Raw genomic sequence first — 15,630 nt, 5'->3', positions numbered from 1 at the left:
GATCGTCCTATGCATTGCTGATGTCTAACATGCTGTCCAACAGCCACTGTGATGCTACTGCTACTGTACTGCTGCCTTTGACACTGCCACTGCCAATGCTACATCTATACTACAACTCCCTCTCAAATGTTGCATCTTCTATGCTGTTAGCACTGCCACTGCTAACACTACATCTGTATTGTAACTCAGTTGCTGAGAGAAGCAACTGAAAACACCCAAAGCTGGACAAGTATCCAGTGGATACACCTCGGTGCTGAAAGACTGACTATTGCTAGTCTCACATTATCTTCTGAAGCCACTGCTCTGCATTGTGCCTCCACGCACCGCTGCCTCTCTGCTCTGTGCTGCTCACATTTCGTCGTTGTTAACTACTGCATCTGTTGCTCCAACACTCCATGGCACCAACTGAAAACTCCTCCATCCTGATACTACCAATCACGGGCTCCCATAGCAAGGTGATGATCCAAGAGGTGGGCTCCTCAAGGATCCTGCCCATTTATAGCTCTATCGAAGTACAGTTCTATATCAGCCCACCTCCCTCCTGGAGGTTTCTCGGTTGTCATGGAAAACTCCTCTTCCTGTTCAATCTTTGCAGCTGCAACCTTAGGATCATGCTTCTCATCCTTGTCCTTTTTCTTCAAAGGACATTGGGATGCATAGTGGCCCATCTCACCACATATGAAACCTTCACCTTGGAGATGTCCTTCTTTCATCTCTGTTGCCCCTGCTGTCCCTTTGATGCAAGGGTTGTGTTATCCTCCTCCTCTAATTTGGGCTTTGACCCACCACTGGTGCTGCTTCCATCAAGTTTGACCTTGACCAGGTCTCTCCTCAGCTCTTCTTGTTTCAGAGCTGCCCGTATCTCGTCCCAATTTGGCAATGTTGCTCTACCCAGAATACTCTAGACGAACACTTGCCATTCATTTGAGACAAAATTTAGAGAAAGTCTCACTAACTCTGAATCCTGAGGTGTATGTCCCGCAATTGATAGCTCATCACAGTTCTCCTTCAACTTCGTGAGGAATGGATCCACACCTTCTCCCTTCTACATCTGAGTAGATCTCAACTTCTGCTCCAAGTACATCTTCCGCTTCTCAGAAGATACCTGATACAATGTGGCTAAGGCATCCTACATCTCCTTAGCAATCCATCTGCTAGAAATGTGACATACAACATGATCCTTGACTCCATTCAGCATCATCCTCTTCACCTTTGCCATCTCAGATCTGTACATCTTCAACGGATTTGCATCTACAGGGACAGGTACCACACTATTAACATATGTCTTGAGGGCATGCTCATCTAAAAGGAAAGACGGTGTAGGCTTTTGGATGATGTAGTTGCAAGCCTCGTCCAACTTGCCTTGATCCCTCAAGCCATTGGTTGCCATATCCTCCGAAAAATGTCGAACAACTCCCTATTTCTCCCTACTACGTAGCTCCTAGGATGGCTTGCGTACTGCCTGATGGAGTTGGTAATTTTATTTCTCCTCTACTACCCAAAAAATGAGAAATACTGATTTCCTCAACAAGAAACCACTGAGAAAGTATTCCCTCACTATGCGATCTACTTCCTTCTTCCGACGGATTTTCTACCCAGCACCCAGCTTGTAGAAAACTGCGTCCCTATAGCTTTGCGCTGAGGCTCTGTGTGGCTCCCTTTGCCTTGGAAAATTATCGATCTGGTAGTCTTACCTCTCTGTCGACTCACTGAGAGAGAGACACCCACGAAAATATAGCTTTCCTGGCTAGAACTACACAATACCTCAGGGCATTGGAACTGCTGCTTGCTGCAGCAAGTTGGCCCTTGCTTCAATGCTAGATCTGCTCTTCCTATTTCAAAACAACGACTCTAATACCATGTGAAAATCCCTAGATCTAACAATCTCGGGAATCCTACTGCAACCAGCTGAATCTACTTCACCTAGATTGTAAATTACATTACAAGGTTATTTCAAATTTTTTCTTGAAACATTGAAGTAAATTACTGAAGTAGCCTACACCAAATTAAATATGATTATGAAACATGGAGACTGTGCAAGGAAAATAGAAACACATAGGACACCATTGTTTTTGGACAAAATTCCCCAGAAAAACACAATGCGGGAAAACCGGTGCAACAACTCTCCGGGTTTATTATTATGCAAGAGAAAATATGAGTACAATTCTAGGATGCTCAACTAGCAATCTGATACAGAGAGAATTGAACAAAATACTGGTGAAATTATCTCACCTTGTCACTGGGACAATCAGTGACTGATATTGCTAAACTGGAAGCTTTGCATCACCCTCTATGCAGAATTGCGTAACTCCTGACAATTTCTATGTCACCCTTGCTAGCTATTACATTGCCCCTATTTCGGATCCTCTGCTAGTTGAGAAAATCAAACTTCTACCTCACGGACTCACACCCCAACTTCCGACAACTGAATTTTGACTTCCCCTTAGCAGGAAACTCGACTTCCCCTCAAGGATTGTGTTGCCTCTACGTCAGCACTGTGTGGGCCAACGTCAACCTTCCTCTAGATGTCTTTCTGTTCTCCCTCTACCTCGTACTCTCCAGAAATTCCTTCTTTTGGATTCTCACTGTCCTTCTGTTGTAAGAAATATTTTCAATCGATTTTTCCTCCTGAGAAGTTCTCACTTCAGAAAATCAATTTCCTTGATCTCTCAGTGTATTTTTCAAATGACCCTCAAGCCCTTCTTTTATCTTCCTATTGGACAACCACCAGCCTAGATTAAATCTTAATCAAAGGCTCAAATTGTTTTGTCTTGATTCGTGTCTTTTTCTTAGAAGTTTCACCCATGATTAGATTAATACCCATTAATATTTTAGTTTTCCTAAGTTTAGACTTAGGAACCCCATTGGAAATATTAATTATTTTAATAAAATCACTTCTGGGTAATTTCCCAAAACACTTTCTAGGTTCTTTGGAATGCATGTGCCCAAGCCTCCCTGCAAAATTTGAGGCTTAGAGCACATCCGATGTTACCCCAAATCAACATGAAGATGGGTCTGTCCTGGCTCGAACCTGAGCAGCCATATGTTTCAAACTTTCTAACAAAAAGTAAGAGGAATTGATTCTTATCTGGCCTACCGGATGAGAAAGAAAACATAAATGGTAGAGGTTGACATGGTTGTAGCGCCCCTCGTAGGTGAAATATGATTGAACAATACACATTGAAATATGCGATTTGTCTTTCAACCACGCCCTCTGTGGCCCTGCTCTCCAGTTCGTTTTTTTGAATTTGTCCTTCAAAAACAAAATACACATCAATTCTAGATAAGATGTGGCTTCTAAAATCTTTCTCTCCATCTGTGGGCAGAGTTGTGACCTCATAAATTAATTCCTTAGTCACTTAGAAATAAATTCCTCCAACCTCTACTCGTTTTCCATCGAAGCCAATAGGCAAACGCTCATACTACTTCATTGTGAAAATTGGTGCACCGCTTGAAGAGTTCCTCCCATCCGACTTGTCGAAATTGTTGCTAAATCTTTGAGTAGATCTCAAGAATATCAGGCCCTTTTGGCTCATTCCTATTTAACTTCCCGCTTTTCCCCATTGCTCTTCGCGTCCTACTGAACATGCAAAAACAAAGGATCGAGATTCGATCCTTGATCTTTGGCGAGTAACTCAACAAAACGAGTGTTTTTAGTAATAAAAGATGACAATAATCACAACTGAAATGGATAAATTTTCTATATGGGGAAATTTATTAAAGAACATGTTATGGTTGTGTACTAAGATAACTGACTGACAAAATATATCAAAGATTTAACCCTTTGATCCTTAAAACTAACCCATACACCACTTCAGCGGAAAAAATGATCCTTTCAACATGTGCTTTCTCCTTTCGGATCTAACAGAGTGTGTTTGAGAAATAATTACCTTTTTGCTGACGTGGAACATGTCAACACAATTCAAAATAGAGATTTGAATTTCGTTGTTTTGGCGCTAATACCCTTTTTACTCGCAAAAATTCTTTTGTCTACAATTTCAAACACTCGATAAAGCTGACACTCCCGTAGTCATTGTATTTTTTTTATAATTTTTTCCAAAATCACAATAGCGTTGATAGTCCCATTATCAACATTGTTCCCTATTTATTACAAATATTTCACTGATACTACAATTACCAACAATTAAAAAATTTCAAACTTAAACAAATGTGATAACATGATCAACTTGTAGTAGTTAAGGAGAGGGTTACAGATGCAACACTAGTGAACATGAATGGTTTCCGAATGTCACAGGAACCATTTGTTAAAGATATTTGTTCTCGTGAGAACCTTCCTAACTTTAAAAGGTTGTGAGATGACTATATCTAAGTGGAGACACATGTGTAGTTAAAGACTAGTAAGAAGGGTGGTGATGAGAACCTAGCTCTATTTGTTCAATCAAATAAGGGTGGAGGTAAAGGACCCAATAAAGGTAAGGAAAATAGTAAGGATCCAATGTCATAGCTAGGAAAGGACCTGAGTGAAATCAAGTGCTTCATTTATCATATGCATGGTCACTATGCATCATTGTATCCAGATTAGAGGAAGGGTAAAGGGAAGTAACAATAACAATAGGAAGTAGACTCTACAAAAACTTAGATGAAGAAGTTTTAAGCTAAGTTCAAGAAGGATTTCTTGATGGCATCTTACTTCTTTACTAGTATAGATTCAAGGAATGCATGGCTGTGAACAATGGATCATCTCATCATATCACATCATCATGATATTGATTTCTAGTCTAAATAAGCAGGACTCGATAGTATAAGTTGAGCTCTTTGATGATGCAAGGTACTTCTAGTATGAGTTGGTGTTATTTCCTTTCAATTCCAATTAGGTAGCTCTTTAGATTTTGATGATGCATTCTTTTTTCCAAGTCTTACGAAGAACTTGTTTTTAACTTTGGTTATGGACGCTAAGGGCTTTGCAATTAGGTTCAAGAACCAATAGGTCATCATAAGGCAGAAGGAACCTAACCCAAATACAAATTAGGTAATATTAGGGGTTAGAAACTATAATATTTATAGGTTTTAGGGTGAACATGTTAGGGCCCTAGTTCATAACAATGACAACTTGTGCAAGTTTTGGCATAAGTGGATTAGGCACCTACATCATAGGGCCTTGCTTATTATGGATAAGATAGTCACAGGTCTTCTAGAGTTCAATATTGAGAAACATGGACTATATAGAGGATGCACACTTAGAAAGCATGTCAATGTTATTTTCTCAAGCAACAACCATAGGTTTAAGGAGATTCTAGACATATTGCATTCAAATGTTTGTGGCCCAATGTTATTGGCATCAATTACAAGAATGTTTTATTCATTGATTGATTTCTCTTGCAAAACTTGGTTCTACTTCCTAAAGACTATGGATGATATCTTTAGTGGGTTTCAAGATTTTAAATCTCTAGTTGAAAACTAAACATGGAAGAAGATCAAAGTCTTAATATTGATAGTGGGAAATAGTGTATCTCCAAAGAGTTCAAGAGTATACAATACACAACATAATGGGATTGCAAAATGGAAGAATTGATCCATAATAGGGGATAATAACGCCATGATTCATGATGAGGACTTGGAAATGTGTCTTTGGGCACAGACATACAACACAAAAGTGTACATCCATAACTGGTGTTGTCAAAGGATATTGGAGAACAAGACACCACAAGAGGCATTTGTTAGCTCTTGATTTTGACTCTTTTTGCCACACCTATTACATCACTTTTTCCATCGTTATCATCGCTTTTCTATCATTTTCATCATGTTTTATATCTTCTAATGCATACCAAGATAGCTAAACTATGTCTCTTGATTTTTAAGTGTTTGAGTAAAAATTGAGCATTAAAGTTAAATTTAGGCAGAATCATAAAATCTTGTAATGGCCCGTCTAAAGTTATGTTTGTAGGACACCTGGTGCAAATTAAGGATATATTTCAAAACTACATGAACCAAAGATGGTGGAATACCTATTGGCCCGCTCCAAATCAATTAAAATAGGCTCGATCAACACTGGTCAAACTTGACCAATCATCGAGGAAATCACCTGATTGAGGGGTAGATTTAGGATTTTTGGATTTGTCCATATTTTATGCAACTGAAAGGATGAATTCAACCCAATAAATGTAATAGGACTCTTTTTAGGTGGTTATAGTAAATATAGTAATTCTCTTATACCTTTTAGCCTATTTAAGCAAGGCTACCAACAACTATGAACATATATGATGGCGACTATTATTTTCTAAATACAATTTGAGATTAAGACTTGCTTTCTTATTTTCTTGTGCATACTTTTCTATGTAAAGTGAATGAATAATTGTTGTAGCTGATTGTCTTGAAGTGTACCAGGCAAAGGTGGAGGGCCCCCATGTTGAGCTAAGTACACTATTGTTGATTTATGTGCATAGATGTAAATATATGTTAGCATTTTCATTTTCTGAGTTAATATTGTATTTTTGTTTTAATCAATTGTGAATATTTCTTGTATAAATTCACTTGCATGCCATGGCCATTTATATAGTGAAAATGATTTATGCTGAATGATTAGTTTCAATAAAGAAGGACAAACAATTTCTCTAAGTTAGAGCCTCTTTTTTGTTAACTAGGATTGAATTGAAATCAATATTCATTTTTCCCCTGCTTTCCTAGATTAGATTTATATACTTTATTTCTATGATTTGGTAATTTATATAAGTGAAAATGGTTTTGTTGAATGAATAGAAGCAATAAGGAAGGACAATCAGGACCTCTGAGACAAGAACCTATTCCTTGTTATCCAAAATTGAATAAGATCATTGTTCACTTTTTCATATGCTTTCATAGAAAAAATTTATATGCTTCCCTAGAATATTTTTCTTGCTTTAATAGAAAAGAACTGTGATAAAGCCTACTTTGATGAGTTTGATGAGACACTCTCATCATAACAACGTTTTATAGAAGGTCTTTATAGTTTTACATTTCAACAATTTATGCTTGTAGCTTTCCGTTTTCAGATTGTAGCATGCATTTATTCATTTTTGAGTATCTAAGCAATTGGTTTCTAAACTAGTTAGATCTAAGATCCATATACTTTGGTGTGTTTCTAAGTTTACCAACCCAGATTGATATTAAAATACATGCTCTAGTTTACCTCAATAAATTAGACTTACATTTTTGGCGTCGTTGTCAGGGTAACACACTTAGATACAACTAGTTAGGAAGGTTGTTTAGAAAACATATAAAAAACAAAAACAAAAACACCAAGAAAACATAAAAACAAAAACACTTTTTCATTCTGGTTATTCATGCCTAGACAAAGAGATGAAAATGGTATATATACAAAACAAGTGTTGGGTGTGGAGCTTGATTATCTTCTGTATTCAAAGGTATCGCCACATTGGACCCCAATTTGGAATGGGGCAGCAACGTCGCCCGTAAAATATTCGCTGCAGGGGGGGTCCAAGGGGGGCGGCTGCGACCTTTGGGGAGCCCCCCCTAGCGGGGGGTTTCGGGGGCAGCACCCCCGAAGCTAAAAACAAATGTAAAATTGCCTTGTAAAAGTATAGTAATTTCTAGTCAATCTGGGCCGTTCATTAGGCGGATGATCTGACAGTAGAACTTATGTTTAGTTTAGGGTTTTTTTTGCCCTAGAAGGCAAACCCTCTCTTTGTATGAGGGCATTGTATTGAGTCTGTGTAATTGTATTAAGTGGGAGCAATGGCGGAAGATGGTAAGTTTAGGGTCAAGAAATTTAACGGCCAAAACTTCTCATTGTGGAAGATGCAGATGGAAGATTATTTGTATCAGAAAGATCTGTACCTACCATTGGGTGGAAAAACAAAGATGCCAACAGGAATGACAGATGAAGAATGGAACCTTCTCGATAGAAAGGCACTCGAAACAGTACGGTTGTGCCTCGCAGCGTCGGTCGCCTTCAACATTTCGAAGGAAACAATGACAGAGGGTTTGATTAAGGCGTTGGAGAAACTATATGAAAAACCCTCAACCTCAAACAAGGTATTTCTTATGAAACGGTTATTTAATATGAAGATGTTGGAAGGTGGATCTGTTGCAGACCATTTAAATGATTTTAATACTGTTACAAGTCAGTTATGTTCTATAGGGGTAAACTTTGATGATGAAGTTAGAGCTCTGTTATTCTTGTGCTCATTACCAGAAAGTTGGAATGGTTTAGTAATGGCCATTAGTAACTCTGTTTCTGGATCTAGTACTTTAAAATTTGAGGATATTGCCGGTGCTATCCTTAGCGAGGAAATGCAATGGAAAAACTTTGGTGAGACATCAGGGAATGCTTTGAGTGCAGAGTCTAGGGGAAGAAAAATGGAAAGAGGAAAGAGCTCAGGATATCGCAGTAAATCAAGGAAAGGCAGATCCAAGTCTAGATCATGGATAGTGTGCTGGAAATGCGGAAAGAAAGGACACCTAAAGAAAGACTGTAGATTTCGAAAGGGAAAAGAAGGAGATGCATAGCAAGAAAACAATCATGAAGCAAATGTGACAGGTGAGGTGTTACAAGATGCTTTGATTCTTTCTTTCGAAAATATTACTGATTCCTGGGTGGTAGATTCAGGGGCCTCATTCCATGCCACACCTGATAAGAAATACTTTCATGAATATGTTCAAGGAGATTTTGGACAAGTTCGTTTGTATGATGATAAACCCTGTAAAATTGTTGGAATGGGTAAGGTTCTTGAAAAATAGCAGAATGGAAACCAATGGCTACTAAAGGAGTTCTGGCATGTTCCAGATCTAAAGAAAAATCTGATTTCAACAGGGCAGTTAGGTGGTGAAGGTTGTGTGACAACTTTCACAGATAAAGCTTGGAAGGTTACCAAAGGATCCCTGGTAATAGCAAAAGGCGAAAAGGTTGGTACATTGTATTTATGCAATGGTATTTTTAACTCTGTTAATACTTTAACTTCCAAAGGAGCAGATGCAGCATTATGGCATCATAGGCTCGGACACATGAGTGAAAAGGGTATGAAGATTCTTCACTCAAGGAATTTGTTGCCGGGTTTGAAGAATGTTGATTTGGACTTCTGTGAGAATTGCATTTATGGAAAACAGAAGAAAGTCAGATTTCTTAGAGTTGGAAAAGAAAAGAAGAGTGAAAAATTAGAGCTTGTGCATACAGATGTATGGGGACCTACTCAGGTATCATCTCTCGGTGGCTCTCATTATTATGCTACTTTTATTGATGATGCAACTAGAAAAACTTGGATTTATTGTATTAAGAATAAATCTGATGTATTTGATACTTTCAAGAAATGGAAAGCTTTGGTTGAGATTGAGACAGGAAAGAAATTAAAGTGTCCCAGATCAGACAATGGAGGTGAATATTGCAGCAAAGAGTTTGATAGGTACTGTTCAGAGCATGGAATTTACAGAGAGAATACAGTTCCAAGAACACCACAAGAAAATGGTGTGTCAGAAAGGATGAACAGAACAATCATGGAGCGTGTAAGGTGCATGAGATTGCATGCAGGATTGCCTTTACAATTTTGGGCAGATGCTGTAGATACTGTTGTTTATCTAATAAACAAAGGGCCTTCAAGTTCCTTGGATGGTGGTGTTCCAGAGGAAGCATGGACAGGTAAAAAGGTAAACTACTCTTTTTTAAAGCCTTTTGGTTGCGAGGCCTTTGCCCATATTGATAAAGAAAATATAACAAAGCTTGAGGCAAAGTCAAAGAAATGTACCTTTATTGGATATGGTGTTAATGATTTTGGTTATCGCTTATATGATTACCAAAATCAAAAAATAATTAGGAGCAGAGATGTAATATTCAATGAAAAGGTCTTGTATAAGAATCAATTGCAGGAAAAGAAACAGGAAAAAGAAAACAAGGAATACGCAATTCTTGATAAAATCACTGAAAAAGTAAAGGTGTCTGAAAATAATAATAATCAACAACCACAACAACAGCAACCACCACAACAGCAACAGGCACCCCAAACACCTGAAAGTGGTGTTAGAAGATCTACCAGGATAAGTAGACCCCCTGAACGATACTCTCCTTCATTATATTATTTATTGTTGACTGATTCTGGTGAACCCGAACGTTATGAAGAAGCAATGCAGGTTGAAAGCAAGAAGAAGTGGGAGGTAGCCATGGAAGAAGAGATGGACTCCTTAATGCATAACCAGACTTGGGACTTAATCAGGTTGCCTGCAGGAAAAACTACATTGAAGAATAAATGGGTTTACAGGCTGAAGGAAGAAGATGGAGGAAAACAGAGGTACAAAGCTAGACTTGTGGTGAAGGGGTTTGCACAGAAGAAAGGTATTGATTTTGATGAAATATTTTCTCCTGTTGTTAAAATGACTTCAATTAGAACTATTTTAAGTCTAGTAGCAGTTGAAGATTTGCATCTTGAGCAGTTAGATGTAAAGAAAACCTTTCTCCATGGGGATTTGGAGGAAGAGATATATATGCATCAGCCACAAGGATATGAAGTGAAAGGGAAGGAGAAACTAGTGTGCAGGTTGAAGAAGAGCTTATATGGCTTAAAATAGGCTCCAAGGTAGTGGTATCTAAAATTTGACAAGTTTATGTCTAAACAAGGTTATACTAGATGTCACTCTGATCATTGTGTTTATCTGAAAAAGCAAAATGATGGCAGCTATATTATATTGTTATTGTATGTATATGACATGCTTGTTGCAGAGTCTAACATGTAGGAAATAAATGTGCTCAAAAGAAAATTGGCAAATTCATTTGCAATGAAGGATTTGGGAGCTGCAAAACAAATCCTTGGTATGAGAATAACTAGAGACAGGAAAAATCGTAAATTAACATTGTCTCAGAATGAGTACATACAAAAAGTGTTGAAAATATTTAATATGAACAATGAAAAACCAGTTAGTACACCTTTTTCTAGCCATTTCAAACTTAGTAAGGAAATGTGCCCAAAGACCCAAGAAGACATGGATTATATGTCTAAAGTTCCATATGCATCAGCAGTTGGAAGCTTAATGTATGCAATGGTCTACACAAGGCTTGATATTGCACATGTAGTGGGATTTGTAAGCAGGTACATGAACAATCCAGGAAAGGAACATTGGATGGCAGTGAAATGGATTCTCAGATATTTGAAAGGTACCACAAATCAAGCATTATGCTTTGGTGGTTCAAACATTTCTCTACAGGGATATGTAGATGCAGATATGGCAGGTGACAGAGATAACATGAGGAGCACTACAGGATATGTATTTACTGTTGGTGGAATAGCTGTCAGTTGGGTTTCAAAAATCCAAAGTGTTGTTGCACTTTCAACAACAGAAGCAGAGTATGTTGCTGCTACATAGGCTAGTAAAGAAATGATTTGGTTACAAAGGTTTATGGGTGAATTGGGTAAGGAGCATGATATGGGCACGTTATACAGTGATAGCCAAAGTGCCATTCATCTTGCAAAGAACTTAGCATTTCATTCCAAGACTAAACACATACATCTCAAGTACCATTTCATACGATCAGTGTTGGAAGATGGAGAGTTGAAGCTGGAAAAGATACACACCAGCCAGAATCCTGCAGATATGCTAACAAAAATTGTAACCAAGGAGAAACTGAGAATATGCTCAGTTTCAATTGGTCTTCAAGGATGATGATGAAGATGAGAAACAGCCAGGTCCAAAGAGGAGTCATTGTCCAGCAAATGAAGCAGCGGTGGAGTTACTATAATTAGTCTCCAAGTGGGAGATTGTTGGGTGTGGAGCCTGATTATCTTCTGTATTCAAAGGTATCGCCACATTGGACCCCAATTTGGAATGGGGCGGCAACGCCGCCCGTAAAATATTCGCTGCAGGGGGGATCCAGGGGGTGGCTGCGACCTTTGGGGAGCCCCCCCCCTGGTGGGGGGTTTCGGGGGCAGTGCCCCCGAAGCTAAAAATAGATGTAAAATTTCCTTGTAAAAGTATAGTAATTTCTAGTCAATCTGGGTCGTTCATTAGGCGGATGATCTGACGGTAGAACTTATGTTTAGTTTAGGGTTTTTTTTGCCCTAGAAGGCAACCCCTCTCTTTGTATGAGGGCATTGTATTGAGTCTGTGTAATATATGTGTATTCTTTGAGCGAGAAGCAGAGAGGTGAGACTGTGAGAGAAAAAAGAGGATATTACACCGGATCTGCTGTAAGTTGTGTCTCTCCATTTTGCTGGATATTAGAAAGGAAGGACTGGACGTTCGGGGTGGACGTAGCCCAAACTGGGTGAACCACGTATATTTGTGTCTCTCTTGTTTTATGCGTTTTCTGTGTTTATATTTCTGCAATATTTTATGTGTTCCATTGCTCTGTAATATATAATTTTCTAACAAAAAGAACCCCCCAACTACTCAACCATTGGTAGGAGCAGGCTACATTCGAACTAAATACACCAATCGCTAGAAAACCAACTTTTGAAGAGTTACATGAAAAACAACGTTCAGGGCAAAGGTTAACTCTTGTTGAAAGACAAACTTTGTTGGCTTATGGAGTAAAAAGAAAACAAACACAAGTATAAACATCTTCTATAGGAACACAAAAAGAAACAAGAAAACCAATTGTTCAACCTATCCTTAAACAACTTGAGAAAGTTGAAGACGTACAATCTCCTATTTTTACTGAAACATTTGAAACAACGAAAAAAGAGATGGCAGAAGAAGGACAAGGATCCAATATTCTAGGACTAACCCAAAAACAATGGATACAATATGAAAGACAACGAAGAGAATGTGAAATGAAAAGAGAAGAGAGAAAAAGAGAAGGCGATACCAAAAGAGAAAATGGAAATAAGAGAAGGGAAGATGAAAGAGTAGAAAATGACCAAGAAACTACTTTTGGATTTCCAATCTTAGACATTAGAGAAATTTTGGGAGAAGAGGTAAAAATGAAAAATATTCCACTCTTTGTTTTACCAAATTTCTATGGTATGTCTTTTGAGATCCTGACTCATTCTTATTTGAATTTGATATTCTATGTCGTACCTATGGTTATACTGATGATACACATAAGCTTCGTCTTTTCCCTGCTACTCTTAAAGCATCTGCATTAAAGTGGTTCATGGGATTAGGTGAACATACTATTACCAGTTGGGAAGACATGAGAAAAAATTTCCTTAAGAAATATCAAGCATACTATAGGCCTAGAGATTCAAAGGATGATATTTTTAGAATGTCTCAACAAGAAGATGAAAGTTTAGAGGAATATTTAGAAAGATTTCTCTATAACTTACAAAAATCTAAACATCATTCTTTAAACTCTGATACCATTCGAACAATATTTTTAAAAGGCATACGAGATGAGTATCTTGATATTCTTAATGTGATGGGAAAATGAGATATTTCATATTTACCATTTGATGAAAAAGAGCTGAACTAGGAATTTTTTTTGAAGATTTCAAAACTAATATCTTAAGTACATTAGGAACACAAGTTTATATACTAAAAACAAGAAAGAAGCAAGAGGAACAAAATCAAGTATTATCAATTTTCTGTCCTAAATGTAGAAAGAAGCATCCATTGAGGGAATGTCCTTTCGAAAATATTCATGTTTATGGAATTTGCATTGAAAATCATGCAACTGATGATTGTCCAAAGTTGAAGGAATTGTAGGCAAACCAAATGGAAGAAAGTCAAGGAATGGAATCTCTTTACTATTTAGCACCAAGAAGACCTTGACAAACACGATTTGTAGGTATGCCTCAAAATCCTACTCAACAATTTTCTCAAAATTATCAGTATCCTGTTCAGAATTCATGGAATAATCCTATGCCTTGGTAGGCTTTGCCTCCTCAGCAAACCCAAAACCAACCTTCTCAAGGCTGGAGGATATGCCTATGGAACCCAACCTCCTCAACAATTTTATTCTCATCCATATCAACAAACCTATCAATCCTATCCTCAACAACTTCTTCCATATCAACAATTTCAGCAACCCCAACAAACAAATCCATTTCCTCAACAATCATTACTTGCATCACCATTAACCCAACCTCAGTAGTTTCAGCGGCCATCTAACCAACCATCACCTAGACCAACTCAATTACCACCCCAGCCAATGGAAAATCTGAGTAATAAAGTAGAAAGACCAATATATAATATCGAGGAAGAAATTTCATTTCCTACATATTCAATCCTTCCTGTTCAAGGTATTCATTTAAGGTCTGGAAAAGTTATACAAAAAGACTCTCCTATCATTATAGAAGAACAAATAGAAGAGGAGGAGAGTCCTGAAAATTCCAACATAGAGCATATAGTAAAAGATAATCAAATTCAAAATAGTAAAACAATAATGACTTAAACACCTTCCATAAATGTTAGTTGAGAAAAAGTATTTAATTTCTCTTCCTGAATTTGATGTCTTAGATGAATTAAAAAATGTTTATGTGAAAATTCCTTTATTGCAAGCTATTAAAAATATTACAATCTATACATAGACAATTAATGAATTATACATAAATAAAACTAGAAAAAGAAAGAAGGATCCACCAACAATTCATGTGATTGGAAAGCTAGCTAGCCTCATGTCAACAAATAGTACAATTGAAAAATATGTTGATCTTGGAATTCCAATGGTGACAATTTCCATTAACAAATTTTCAGTTTCTAAAACTTTAATTGACTTGGGAGCTGCTATTAATGTGATGACAATAGAAACAATGAAATATCTGAATTTTCCAAATATTCGACCAACCACTACAATTTTGGAACTAGCTGATATATCTAAAGTAGTGCCAGAAGGTGTGCTTGAAGATATCATAGTTTCTTTGGATTCTTGGGAGTATCCAGTAGACTTCTTAGTTCTTCAACCAAAGTCAAATTTAGGAGGGCACCCATTAATTCTTGGCAGACCTTGGTTAGCCACAGTTGATGCCTTCATTGGTTGTAGATTAGGAAGCATGATTATTTCACATGGAAATGAAAGGAAACATATAACACTTTATCCTCTTGCTCAATCACCTTCTTTGGTATCATGGCATGGTGAAATAGAACAACAAAAGGAAGAAATTCAATCTATCTTAAGCATTAATCAAGCTTTTGATTTCAGAGAAGAGGATAACGAGGATTTAATAGATTTCTTCATTTCAGAACTGAATATTTCAGAGCAATTAAGAACTATGCAATATAATGTTGCAAGTTAAATTCTAGAACAACATTTTCAAGAAAATTGCACAAGCAATTCTCTGAAAACATCATTTAATGCTATCTTTCCTGTTAATTCAATCACACATTCTCAAAGCAAAACAATTGAAATTAGTCCTGAAAAATGTCTTAACATTGGAAATAATTTGCAACCATCACAAGAAGAACAATTGATTGCATTATTAAAGAAATATTTAAAGGCATTTGCTTGGGATTACATTGATATGCAAGGAATTCATCCTGAAACATGTATTCACCATATTTACATAGATGATAGTGTTAGACCTATAAGGCAGCCTCAACGAAGAATGAAACCAATGTTGAAAGAGATAGTTAAGGAAGAATTGAAAAAATACTACCAGTAGGATTTATCTACCCTATCTCAGATAACCAATGGGTTTCTCCTTTAGTAGTGGTTCCAAAGAAGAATGAGAAGTGGAGAGTCTGTGTAGATTATAGGGAATTGAACAAAGAAACTCTTAAAGATCATTTTCCATTACCATTCATAGATCAAGT

The sequence above is a fragment of the Pinus tabuliformis genome, chromosome J (genome assembly GCF_031772625.1).
Source record: "Pinus tabuliformis cultivar Carrire ecotype Pingquan chromosome J, CPIR1, whole genome shotgun sequence".
Lineage (NCBI taxonomy): Eukaryota > Viridiplantae > Streptophyta > Pinopsida > Pinales > Pinaceae > Pinus > Pinus tabuliformis.
This window is presented reverse-complemented; position numbering follows the sequence as displayed.